Consider the following 14322-nt stretch of genomic DNA (forward strand, 5'->3'; position numbering starts at 1 on the left):
ATTGCTGCCGACTGATCAAGGTGGTGGTTGCTGAAGGTGGGGTGGCTATGGCAATTTCTTAAAATAAGACCACAGTGAAGTTTGCCACATCAATGAACTCTTCTTTTCATGAAGAGTTAATTGATGCTCTTTCTTAGTAGCATTTGATGCTGTTTGATAGCATTTTACCCCCAGTACAACTTCTTTTAAAATTGGAGGCAGTTCTCTCAAACACTGCTGATTTATCAATTAAATTTATGTAATATTATAAATCCTTTATCATTTCAACGATCTTCACAGCATCTTCAGGAGGAGATTCCATCTTAAGAAACCACTTTCTTTAATCATCCATGAGAAGCAATCTCTTGTCCATTCAAGTTTTATCCTGAAATTACAGAAATTCAGTCACATCTTCAAGCTCCACTTCTAATTCTAGTCGTTGTTTTTGTTGTTTTTGTCATTTCCACCATTTGCCATTTCCATCTGTAGTTATTTCCTCCACTAAAGTCTTGAGCCCCTCAAAGTCATCAATGAGGGTTGGAATCAACATCTTCCAAACTTCTGTTAATGTTGATATTTTGACCTCTTCCCATGAATCACAAATTCTCTTAATGGCATCGGGAATGGTGAATCCTTTCCAGAGGGTTTTCAATTTACTGTGGCCAGTTCCATCAGAGGAATCACTATCTATGGCAACTCTAGCCTTAAAAATGTATTTCTTAAGTAAGACATGAAAGTTGAAATTATTTCTTGATTCATGGGCCGAAGAATGTGTTAGCAGGCATGAAAACAACATTAATTTCATTGCACATCTCTATCAGAGCTCTTGGGTGATCAGGTACATTGTCAATGAGTAGTCAGAATTTAAAAGATGTCTTTTTTTTCTAAGGAGTAGGTCTCATTTGGAAGCTTCAAATATTCAGTAAATCATGCTATAAACATGTGCTGTCATCCAGGCTTTGTTGTTCCATTTGTAGAGCACAGGCAGGGTAGATTTAACATAATTCTTAAGGATTGTAGGCTTTTCAGAGTGGTAAATGAGTACTGATTTCAACTTCAAGTCACCAGCTGCCTTAGCCCGTAACAAGAGAGTCACCTGTCCTTTGAAGCCAGACACTAACTTCTCTCTAGCTATGAAAGTCCTAGATGGCATCTTTTTTCCAATAGAGGACTTTTTCATCTCCATTAAAAATCTGTTGTTTAGTGCAGCCCCCTTCATTAGCTAGAACTTCTGGATAACTTGGTGCAGCTACACCAGCATTTGCTGCTTTGCCTTATACTTTTATGTTACAGAGATAGCTTCTTTCCTTAAACCTCATGAACTAACCTCTGCTAGTGTAGTACTTTGCTTCTGCAGCTTCCTCACCTCTCTTAGCCTTCATAGAACTGAAGAGAGTTAGGGTCTTGATCTGAATTGGGCTTTGGGTTAAGTGAATGTTGTGGCCGGTTTGATCTTCTATCCAGACCACTAAAAACTTTCCATATAAGCAATAGGACTATTATACTTCACTATGTGTGTGTATTCATTGAAGAAACACGTTTAATTTCCTTCAAGAACTTTTCCTTTGCATTCACAACTTGGCTACCCATTTGGACCAAGAGGTCTAGCTTTCATCCTATCTCAACTTTCAACATGTCTTCCTCACTAAGCTTAATCATTTCTAGCTTTTGACTTAAAGTGAGAGACGTGTGACTCTTTCTTTCACTTGGACACTTAGAGGCCACTGTAGGGTTATTAATTGGCCTAATTTCAATGCAGTTGTGCCTCAGGGAATAGGAAGCTTGGGCATAGAGAGATAGTTGGGAGAACAGTGGTCAGTGAAGCAGTCACACAACATATATCGATTAAGTTTACTGTCTTACATGGGCATGATTTGTGTTGCCCCAAAACAATTACAATAGTAACATCAAAGATCATTGATCATAGATCATCATAACAAACACAATAATAATGAAAAATTTGAAATATGACAAAAATTACCAAAATGTGACACAAAGACACAAAGTGAACAAATGTTGAAAAAATGGCACCAATAGACCTGATGCAGGGTTGTGACAAACCTCCAATTTGTGAAAAATGCAGTATCTGAAATGCAGTAAAACATGACATATCGGTACCTATTTAAAGAGCCTATCTCCAAATACCATCACATTCTGAGACACTGAGGATTAGGATTGCAAAAAGGTCACCACAATACCTTGTTAACATTAGTCACCATACATAATTATAAAATTTTTCTTTTTTTATGATGAGAACCTTTAAGATTATTCTGTTAGCAACTTTCAAATATGCGATACAGTATTATTAACTACATTCACCATGTTGCACATTGCATCTCCATGACTTATGCATTTTATAACTGGAAATTTGTACCTTTTGACCCCCCTCACCCATTTTACCCACCCCTCACCTCTGGCAACCACCAGTTGTTGTAAAACTATAAAGCTACAGACATGCAACCACCAATTTGTTCTCTGTATCTATGAGTTTGATTTTGTTTTTGGTTTTAGATTCCACATATAAGTGAGATTATATGGTATTTGTCTTTATCTGATGTATTTTATTTAGCATAATGCCCTCAAGGTCCATCCATGTTGTTACAAATGGCAAGATATTATTCTTTTTCATGGCTGAATGATATTTCATACATTTTCTTTATTCATTGATGGACATTTAAATTTTTTCCATGCCTTGGCTATTGTAAATAATGCTACAATGAACATGGAAGTGTTTACCAACACTTATTTCTTGTCTTTTTGATAATAGCCATTCTAATGGATATGAGATGATATCTCATTGTGGTTTTGACTTGCATTTTTTTGATGATTTTTGATGATGAGAATCTTTTCATGTATCTGTTGGCCATTTGTATGTCTTCTTTAGAAAAATGTCTATTCATATCTCCTGCCCAGTTTTTAATCAGATTGGATTTTTTTTTGTAACGAGTTCCTTATATGAATTTTTTTGAGTATGACACTATAAAAAGCACACACCAAACAGTAACTGTAATAATAATAACGAATACTAAATAGAACACAAAAATAATGAAAACCTCATATATGAAACTCCAAAAGAGTCAATGGGATCTGGATAAACTGCATTATCCCCTTTGTTATCTTTTGTCTATTTAGAAACCACCCGGACGCTCTGTTTCCATCAAGTCCCACTGAATGAGCTCCTGAAAATGGCACTAATTAAGAACTTACATAGGTAACTTGATCATAAGTATAGGGTACAGTAAATATGGAGCAGGGGTGCCCACAGATCACTCCTAGGTTTGGTGACTGGCTAAAATTACAGACTGGACTCCGTATATCATTGTCTCATAGCTATTATTTATTACAGCACAGGGATACAAAACAAAATCAGCAAAAGGAAGAAGGCACGTGGGGAAAAATCTGGAGGAAGCCAGGTTGTAGTTGTCTTTCCAAGAGTTCTTTCACAGTAGAGACACACAGGATATAATTAATCCAGCAAAAAGATATAAAAATACATGAAATGGATACTAGAGAAGCTCATTAGAGACTTAATGCTCAATGTTTTTATTGTGCCTTGGTCATATAGGCACCCTTTACCTAGCACATACCAAACTTCTGGACTCCCAGAAAGAAAGTCATTGTTCAGTAGAAATGAAATTGTTAGTACAAACAATTTAGCCACATTAAACCACCTTTATCAGTTAAGGAAACACTTCCCAAATTCAAATTCTCAGATGCCAGCCAAGAGCCAACATTGCTAGCATGCTTTTCTAAGGATAGAAGTTTCAAACCTGCTATGTTAACTGTTTTCTGCAGATACAAAACTCAGAAGCCTGCTCCACGGAGACTGCCTAGCTGACTGCTATTTCTAAGTTTATCATACTGTAAGGAATCACAGGTAAAGGACCCCAGTAGGCTCCTTTTAAACATGTCATTTTGCTTGCTATTTTTGTCCCAAGGTTTTACATTTTAGCACCTTGAACACCTCCATGTTCATTATAGCATTATTTACAATAGTCAAGACATGGAAAGATTTTAAATGTCCATCAGTGAACAAAGAAAATGTATATACACTCCTTGAGCACTCTTTTCCTTCCCTTCCCTGCCCTTTTTGCCTGCGGAAGCAGGACGAGAGCTTTACAGAGGGAAATCTGTATTGAAACTCACAGGGGGCTAATATAGCAATGGCCATCTCATAGGAGAAAACAGGGTAGATTGCAAAGCTACAGACATGCTTTCCTGGCATTTTTGATAAGCTCACTCTAGAGTCAGTTCCTAGAGAAATTCCCTTCCTGGTCTGGACAGTGGCCTCCTCGTTGGAATTGCTTTGGAGGGGTAGACTGTACCAAACGAGGAGCTCCTCTGGCTGCCCAGCTAAATACCAGTTGTATATAGATTCTAACGTTCGCTTGAAAAGTCTGCCTCATTATTTTATAATTCCACTTACCCAGTTTTCCACTTTGAGCTAAACGGAACCCAAGTAACGTGTCTTTTCAGAGGCAAAAGGAGAAAACTTTCATGTTTTATATCTGGACTCTGAGGAAATCAGACACAAATTAAGCTGCTTCTAAAGTCATATGCATTACAACTTTTTTTAAGTTTGTTTTCTCATTTTGAGAAGAAAACTGTTGCTCTCTAAGAGGTCCACCAAGTCACTCCTTCCTCCCTTGGCTACCTCCATGATGTCTCTTCGTGTGACTAAAGAGTTTGACACCAGAGTTTCATGCATTGCTTTGCCAAATGCTGCCACTAGAATTTGACAGCAGAAAATGGTCTCTGGAGTTTATTACTATAAAGAGCTTCCAATTCTTCATGTTTCTTCAGTCAAAACAGTAAATATTTCATCTGACATCAATTTTATTTCCTTTCTGCAACATGTAGTAAAGAAAGCTACAAGAGGCCCTAGGAACTTTATGCTTCAGTAACTCAGAAATCTCCTTACCTTTTTACATTCTCCATTTCTCTTTGTACCTACAACATTGTTTGTTAGAATAACAAAGGCTGCCCCTATTTCTTGCTTTCTTATCTTAAAACAAATGAGCAAAGGTCTTTTGCTGTTTCAAAGTTTTCTTGAACCAGGCTCCTTGCTAAGGAGCAAATGTGAGCAGACAGATCATACAGATCAGCTGTATTTTGTGCACGGATGAAATTAAGAAGCTCTCCTGGAAAATAGGGAACAGGGTGATCTTTGCCGTTAGCTACAGAGTCATCTGTTGATTCTTGCTGCTTCCCTTTCTATGGTACTCTCCTGGTCTCTCTGTCTCCCCTAAAGAAAATGCTGAACTGTTCTCCATGATATACAGATGGTGATAAAAATATGTTAAGTTGTGTTCCCTCTATTTGTTCTCACTGTGATACTTTTTCTTCCAACTGAACCGAGTCTGATCTGATTTGGGTAGTTTTATATATCTTGACTATTTGAAGAGCTTAACAGTTGTTCTTCCCTTCCATCCTTCAGCCAGCTCTGATGATACCATTACTTGCACAAAAATTGTAGTGGTTTCCCCCTGCCATCGGAATAAGCCAAAGTGCCTTGGTCTGGCATTCACAGCTGTCTACAGTTGAGCACCAGCCTCCCCTCGCCTTTTCATTTCTATATGTACTATTTTTTTTATCTTGTGCTTGATTGTTTATTGACATATTTGTCTATTCAACAAAATTTTTGAATTGTCTATTTTGTTTTGAGTACTAGCCCTAGTAGATAGAGAGAGAAAAGATATTTATTTCCCAAAGACTGATCATTGAATAAGGGAGACAATCACAGTGGAACTTAGTAAGTGCTGCCGCGGAGGTGTGCACGTGAATAGTGTGCATTAAATAATTAATGACAATTAGTGGTAATTTAATTTACTTTGTCTAAAATACTCATCAAACACCTAGGACAATACAAGCAATGGGCAAACACAGAAAGGATCCAAATTAAAGGAGGAGGATCATGGAAAGTTTCTCAGAGTTGCTAATGCTTCAGTTCAGTCCTTTGAACCCCTGAGCGCCCAGGCCCTCTGCTAGTTGTCAAAATGCTCCTTGTAGAAGGCACAGCATGCTTTCTTTTCACTCCATTTCCTCATCTGGAATACTTTCTTGTTTTAAAACACCTCTGATCCTTCGAGGCCTAACATCTAAATGTATCTCTTCATCCTCTGTGATTTCCCTAGGACAGAAGGAATCCGTTCATTACCTTTCTGAATTCCTACAGCACACTGTGCTTTTCCAGTGTCACAACTTTGAAGCTATTTTATTTTATTTTATTTTATTTTATTTTATTTTATTTTATTATTTTATTTTTAAGTTTATTTCTTTATTTTGTGTGTGTGAGAGAGAGAGAGAGAGAGAGAAAGGGGGGCAGGTAGCAGGGCAGGGGAAGAGAGAGAAGAGAGAGAGAATCCCAAGCAGGCTCAGCGCTGCCAGCACAGAGCCTGATGCAGGGCTCAAACCCACGAACCATGAGATCATGACCTGAGCTGAAACCAAGAGTCAGATGCTTAACTGACCAAGCCACACAGGCGTCCCCTTAAGCTATTTTATTTATTTTATTTATTTTATTTTTTTCCCTCAAGCTATTTTAAATGAATATCCAAGGTGATAAAAAGCAACTTAAATTACATAGAACTATGTATAGCAAAAAATGGAAGAACATCTTTACCCCCACTCTCTGTCCCATTCCTGCCTCCAGAAGGAAGTCCTATCAGAAATTTGTTGTGTGTCCACCCAGAACTTTTGCTTGGCATTTACATACATGTGTGCACGTGTATGCAGGCACACACATGTAATTGAAGGTAATATTTTTCATAAATTAAATCTTATTCTGCATTGTGTTGGGACTTGCATATGAAGATATGAACATATGGACTGTTCATATCAGTACATAAAAATGTAATTTGTTTTCAATGCAATACTTAAGATGGCCATTTATTTTCTGACATTCTATTGTTAAAAAAAATCCTGCTACATTTAAATATATCTTTGCATATGTATGTGAGCACTTCTGTGGATAAACTTATTGATGTGAAATTCCTGTATCAAAGAATGTACATATATAAAATGTTGGTAGATACTGCAAAATTGTCATCCAAATAGGCTATCCCAGTTTAAATTCCCACAAAGAGTCCTCAGACCCTCATTTAATGGCACCTTGCACAAATTTGATCTCTCTTAGTCACTGAAAACATAATTTTCTTTGGTCAGGGACTACACCTTTTATGTTTTACCATTCTAGGTGACCTCTGTCACAGAGTAGTGCTTGGCACATAATATAAATTTGATAAATATTTGCAGACACAAAATGAACTGCATAGATGTAAAACACCAGGTTTCTTCTGGAGGCAAGGAAGGTGCTATTTATTCTTTGTGGAAGCTCTCTGATCTGGATCCTACAGATTGAGATCCTATTTCTAGCCCTTACCTAAGTGTTCAGTTTTTAATTAATGGCATAGTCTACTTAGATGTTTTCTTATAATGAAGATCTTAGGTAAGATTTTCTGAGGAGTTAACAGGAAGTTCTGAGAGTAAAGCCCCTGGACCAGTAAAATGCAAAGACCTAGTGGTCTGGGGCCTCCTCTTGGCACCATCAGAATGTGGCTGGTAATCCCAAGTGTACAAGAAGGACATGGGTTGATAGTAATCTGCCAATCGAGCCAGGAAGCCCAAACCGGAAATGGTACCTGATGTCTAATTGCTTTTACATTTGTGCACTTGAAGTTAGAAGATGAGGGTTAAATCCCAGTTCCATGACCTTTGGCACTCTGCTTACTCTTTGTGAGAGTCCCCTTGCTTTTCTGTAAAATGGAAAGAACAATCCTCGGGGTTTTTGTGAGGATTAAGAATGATCAAGTGAAGGAAGCTTGCACAGTGCCCACTATGTAGTAACAGCCTTCTTTCTCATGCTGAGTGCCACCTTCCAGGGCACAGGAAAGGACTGCCTCCAGTAAATACACAGGACTTGCTTAGGAACATTGTTTCTGAAGATCTACGTTTGGATAGTTGTTTTGTCAATTCTTTGCATGAGTTTCAAAGCTGCCTCCTCAGGAAAATAAATCCAGAAATCCATGTAACTATTTTTTACTTCCCTGTTTTTATAGATTCTTTTCTATAGTTAAAGGCAAACTTTGGTTCTTGACTCAAAAATCCCATATGGATGTCATGCCCAAAGCAATGAAAAGGGCATATGTAACAATTGGAATGAATATAATGTCCCTCTGCATTCAAGATGAGGAGTCACACGTCAGGGGATTCTGTGGCCATGAACCATTTGTGGGCCTTTGGGAAGGAAGGCAGTAAGTGCTGAGAGCCAGCTTGGGTTTCTGGTTAAGTGATTCCCCCCAAATCTACACTGGCACAGCGCAGACTGCCAAAGCAAAGGGTACGTGAATGCCACCCAAACATTAACATGGTATCTTCTTTTGCTCTGTGTTGCTTTTGTCCATGTTATTCCATCCTTCTCATTTCTACCCGACAAAGTCTCCTTCATCATTTTAGGGCTATTGCAAGTCTTAACAATTCATAGCATTCTTCTTGTATGACATTTTTCATATTATGGCTTCCTGCTGATTTGTCTGTTTTTCCCCCATAGACCATAAGCACCTGAAAGCTATCCTTTCATATTTCAATTTCTCTTTCCCATGTTCTGAGCTTTATACAATGCCTTGTGCTAAGTACTTCTCCAGTAATACTTTTTAAAGAAAGAATAAATGAAAAGAAGGAGAAATACGGGCTCAGGTATAGTGGGTGGATTTGTGGCTGCTAAAATGTCCCCAAAATTGTTGAAGATATTCAAGACCCACTTCTATCATAGGCAAATTCTCGGAAGTTAAAATGGGACTCTTTCACAAATTTGCATTATCTACCAGCCACAAACATACAAGTAAATGGAACTTCACAGAGTAAGCCCTTAATTAATAATGAAAAGATGCAAAGTTAAGCTATGGTATATTTTCCTAGAAAATTAAATAATCCATGGGTGGGTCTGTAAACTGTGATTCAGGATGCCTCAAAAGAATGTGCAGCCATCATAGTGGCCTTATTTACAGATCGTGGATAGTTTTCCTATCTCCACGTTCAGCTCCTTTTACTCTATGCAATCTTCCTGGAGCAATTTCCTCCATACCTATGGCTTGCCAGTGATTCTCAAATCTATAATTTCAGTCCAGACCTTCTACCTCAGGCCCAAACTTATGTATTAAACTCTCTCCTGACTGCGTGGCTCTGGGAAGACTACTTAACCTCTCTGTGCCTCTGTTGCCTCTTCTATAAAATGAGATAACACTACCCACCACATAGGTTTACTAAATCAGTTCATATGTATAAAGTGCTTTGAACAGCACCTGACAAGTAACATGACACGTGTTTGCTGTTTCTAGTCTCAACATCTTTATTTGGTTGTTTCAGTGGTACCCAAACCCTACATGTCTGAAATCAAACATATTTACTTCCCAAACCTGCTGTACCTCCAGTACTCCCTGTCATAATCAAGAGCACTACTATTCACATAGTTACAAAAATGAAAAGGTAAGGGCCGTCCTTTATACCTCTTCTCCTTATTCCTCATATACAAACTATCAATAAGGCCTACTTATTTTATTCCTAAATAGGAAAAATAGGATTATAATTGGATTGGATTCTTAAATCTATACATTTCTCTCCATCTCTACTACTGATACCCTAGTCCAAACAGCTTTCATCTCTCACCTGAGTTACTATAGTAGCCTCCTGAATGGTCTCCCCATAAACCCTCTTGCCTTCTCTAAACCTCACTCCATGGAGTGATCTTTTAAGAATAAAGCTCTGAGTCATCTGGGTGGCTCAGTTGGTTAAGCGTCCAACTCTTGATTTCAGCTCAGGTCATGATCTCATGGTTCATGAGTTCCAGCGCCATGTTGGGATTCTCTCTTGGGATTCTCTCTTTCTCTCTCTTTCAAAATAAATAAATAAACTTAAAAATATAAGAAGATCTTACTGTGCTTTTTCCCTGCTTTGAAACTTTCAAAGCTTTCCACTGCTCCCTCAATAAAGACTCAACTTCTAAACTGGCCCTTGCCTCATGCCACTCCCATGCCTTCTCTTATCTCTTGACCATGCAGGCTCTATCACTAGCCCTTTGCCTGCAGTGCCCTCCCCTCTTCACCTTGTGGCTTTCCAACTCAAATAGCACCTGCTCAAGGAACTCTCTTGAATCCTTACACCAGGTCAGGTGGGGATTCACACCTTCTATTTTTCCTCCCAATATTTATCATCTCTTATAATAATTTATGTATATGACTGTATAATCTATGTCTATTTTCTCCACTAAACTGTAAGCCCCATGAGGGTAGGGACCATGGCTGTTTTTCTTACTCATTGTATTCCTGCTACCTTGCAAGTAGCCTGAAATTTAGTGTATGCTTAATATGTTGTTGACAATTGAGTTAAAGAATCCAGAGCCCTGTTCAACATAGCTATTAGTGATTCGGACGAAATCATAAGGATAAACGGATCAAAATTATGGAGGTAAAATTTCAAAAAATTAAAAATAGAGTTACCATATAATCCAGTAATACCACTGGATATATATCCAAAAGAATTTAAATCAGGAACTTTAAGATAGATCTGCCCTCTCATGTTCATTGAAACATTATTCACAGTAGCCAAAATATGGAAACAACCTGAGGGTCCCCTGAAAGATAAATGGGTAAAGAAAGTGTGGTAGGTACATATAATGGAATAGTATTCAGCCTTTAAAAAGAAGGAAATCCTATCATTTGCAACAACATGGATAGACCTGAAAAGAAATTATATTAAGTGAAATAAGTCGGTCACAGAAGGACAAATACTACCCGATTCCACTTATACAAGATATATAAGATAGTCAAACTAATAGAAGCAGAAAAGAGTGGTGCTTTCCAAAAGATGGGGAGAAGAGGGGAAGTGGTGAGCTGTCATTCAGTGGGTATAAAGTTACAGTTATACAAGATGAACACGTTCTATAGATCTGCTGTCTAACATAGTGCCTGTAGTTAACAATTTGGTGTAAAAAATTATAGAGGTTAAGAAAAAAAAAAACTGGGACAAGTACAACAAACTCAGGATTCCAAAATATCTTAAAAGCATAAAATAATCCTAGTAAGCAGCAAGCTTTAATAAGGATATGATACAACTATGTATTAAATTTTAAGAAAAGTATCCTGAAGAAATATAGTATCAGGAAGACTACTAGATAACAGTACGTTTGGACATAACTAAGCCAGGGTGGGAGAGTGCATCCTCGGGGGAGTTAACAACGTACTGGACCTGTAGAACGCTTGATTCCATCCTGGGCTGCACTAACAAGCCAGCCGTCCTGAAAGTCAGGGGGAATATGGATGATCTCCCTTGTCCCTGTTGAGATCACAGCTGACAAATAGTGTTAAACTAGACCGTTGATTACAATACAGTAGAAAGAATACAGGATATTTAATCTGAAGACAACATGAGTTAACAATTATTTTCTTCAGGCCTATAATAGCCAGTATTTATCCAGCACTTACTACAGTGTGCTATAGGCATTACCTTGATCAAGCCTAATAGTGTAGTATGGATATTATTATCCCATTTTATGCATAAATGAAAGTGAGACACAGTATAAATAGCTAGAAGTGGTGGAGCCAGGATTTGATGGAGGAAGCCTGCTCTAGAACTTGCTCTGAGGTCCTCTATGGAGGCCACAGCCCCATTAAGCATATGCTTATCAAAGACCTATCTGGACAAGAGACTATATGCTTTATGTGTTGACTCCAAGATCCAAATCCAAGACATATGACAAAGTAAGCAGATTTGTGTGTAATTTAAGAGTTTTCTGACATGAGAACTTTATAAAATGCTTTCTCAAAGATAAAAAAAAAAAAAAAAGGTCTAGGTTGAGTGACATGTTAAACTGGGGCTCCACCACCACCTCTCAGAAATGCTGTGGAGGGTATCCCTGTATTGGGGAAGGGAGTTTGTGCTAGATGACAATTAACTCCCAATTCTAAGCTGCTAGGATTCAACAAATTGGTAGTGGGAAACTCACTTGGCTAAATCTGATGTAATAGAATAGATTATTGGTGAGCAGATAGTCCTTTGACTCCCTCTGCTTGGGGTAGAGTATAATCCCTTAGTCCCATTGACTCTAGGCTTGGCCATGTGACTTGCTTTGGTCAGCAAAATGTTGGAGGATGTGGCTCAAGTAGAGTCTTTATGTACTTGCTTCAATTCTGCTTGGCTCTTGAGTCCCTGTGATCAACTATGAGATGCTTCTAGTAGCATCTTTAGCCTTGGCTCTAGACTCAACACATGTAGAACAGGCCTGAACCCAGCCTGCAGCCAAGATCAGCAGACCCCAGCTGATCTCCAGATCCATGAGTGTGAGAATAAATGTTTCTTACTGTAAGCCACTGAGCTGTGGTTTACTCAGGATTTTATGACAAAAGCTGACTTGCAAATACCTGGTTCTCCCTAAACTGAGACAATCCCTTTATCAGGCCCTTTACAGGTAGTGGTTCTCCTTGCCACTCTCCTGCCTTGGGATTCCACCTTGTATAGTTGTATAGGGGCAGAGAAGGAAGGTGAGTGAGTGCTGGAGTTTACAATATAACATAGCCTTGAGGCGAAGGGCCTTCAAGGAACTACCAGGTTGGTTTGTTTTCCGCGTCCTTGAAACAACAGAAGGAGAAACTGTGCTATAGTCCTGTACTCTGCCCTTCTCTTTGTGGTCTGCCAGTAGTCTTATACCATCTTGCTCTATCCTTACTTAGGTAATAGTACTTGGGTAAATCTATCCAATTATGGAATGGGTTTCTTCCTTTCCTGGGCCCCAAGTTTTGAGTCCATGTTATATTGTTCTCTGAGAACTCATTCAGGAAGAATTTAACAGGAAGGTGAAATCCACTTCTGCCCTCAACCTGCCTTCTGGACAAGTGGAAACCAGCCTGGGCTTCTAAGAGTCAGAGCTGGCATAGGAGGATCAAGGGGAGAGATACTGGAGCATGGGCTTGGTAGAAAGGTAGAAACTAGGCATAAAACAGGAGGTAAGCCCAGAGAGATCCCCAAAGGTAGTTGCTGGTGCTTTCTCTATGTTATCTGTAGCCTTTCCAGAACTGGATGGTCCTTTCAGATACTTTTCCTTTAAAGCCTTAAATTCTGAAACTGCTTGTGCCAGCTTTCTTTGGTAACCTTTCATTTCTGGGTTCCATATGGTATGTGAAAGAAGAAGAGGAAAGAAAGGGTGGATGTGAGTGACAGTACAAGAAACATTTCCTTTACATTTGGACAGAAGAAACAAGTGGCCACCCTCAGCTGTGCAGGAATCCAGCCTGATTTTTTAGCACTGCCTTGTTTTTTCCCTCCCAAGTCTCCAGAATAAGGTATTTTCACAAAAGAAACAAGTATACTTACAAGAGTAATGAAGGGTGTGAGTTAATGGGAAATGAGAGAGAGAGTGCAAACTATGTGCATAAGGAAGACAGGAAAGAAAGAACAGAATATTTGCCAGACACCATACCCGGTAGTTGACATATGGTTTCTCACTCTCTTCTTATAGTAGTCCTTTATTAACCTCTCTGACATAGAAATAAGGAAACTGAGACAAAGAGAAGTCTAGTAATTTGCTCAAGATCCCACAGCTAGTTGGAGAGTTGGGAAAAGAACCCAGGTAGAGCTAGGATTAGAAGCTATATGTACATCTAGAAAGTGGAACAAAGGACGAATATCATTCAGACTCAACCCTACACACCGATGTTCAAATGTTATGTGATCTGAGAGACCAAAGCAAAGGTCTTCTAGTCCAAAATCTATCTTCTACTCAATTATCTTAATGCCTAGATTTCTACTATTATATTTCCCTTTTACTGAGCTAAGTCCACATTTGTCCAACTAGGTTATACATAGCATGTGGCAGTGTGCTTGGAGATAGTTACAGGAAAATCATGGTATGTTGTTCAAGAACAGTGGTTTCATGCCAAATTATGAGGGAAAAGTTTTACCAGAACAAACATCGATATTTTATAAAATGCAAATTTGAACTGAGTTTAAAAGCTAAAATGTGAGAAACTTCATGTTTGCTTTACATTATAATCCCAGAAGTCCAAGCATATGAATTCTTTCTGTGAGTCCTTATAGGCTACTACTCTGTTGGAAAAGTCTGAGGTGCACTAGTTGAAGGTACCTTGTCTCTGGGAAAACGAAAACATGCTGACTGGTAGTGGTAAGGGAACATTAACATTCCCTGCCAAATATGAGCACTTGAGGACAGACGAATTTATTATTTTAAATTCACCAGGCCAAAGAAAATACTTAAAGTAATGAGACCCCAGAAGCATAAGTTTGATTGAATTCTGGAAGCACAGAAATAATTTCTGTTGAGCAAGAGTGGGTATG

The sequence above is a fragment of the Panthera onca genome, chromosome B2 (genome assembly GCF_046562875.1).
Source record: "Panthera onca isolate mPanOnc1 chromosome B2, mPanOnc1 haplotype 2, whole genome shotgun sequence".
NCBI classification, from domain to species: domain Eukaryota; kingdom Metazoa; phylum Chordata; class Mammalia; order Carnivora; family Felidae; genus Panthera; species Panthera onca.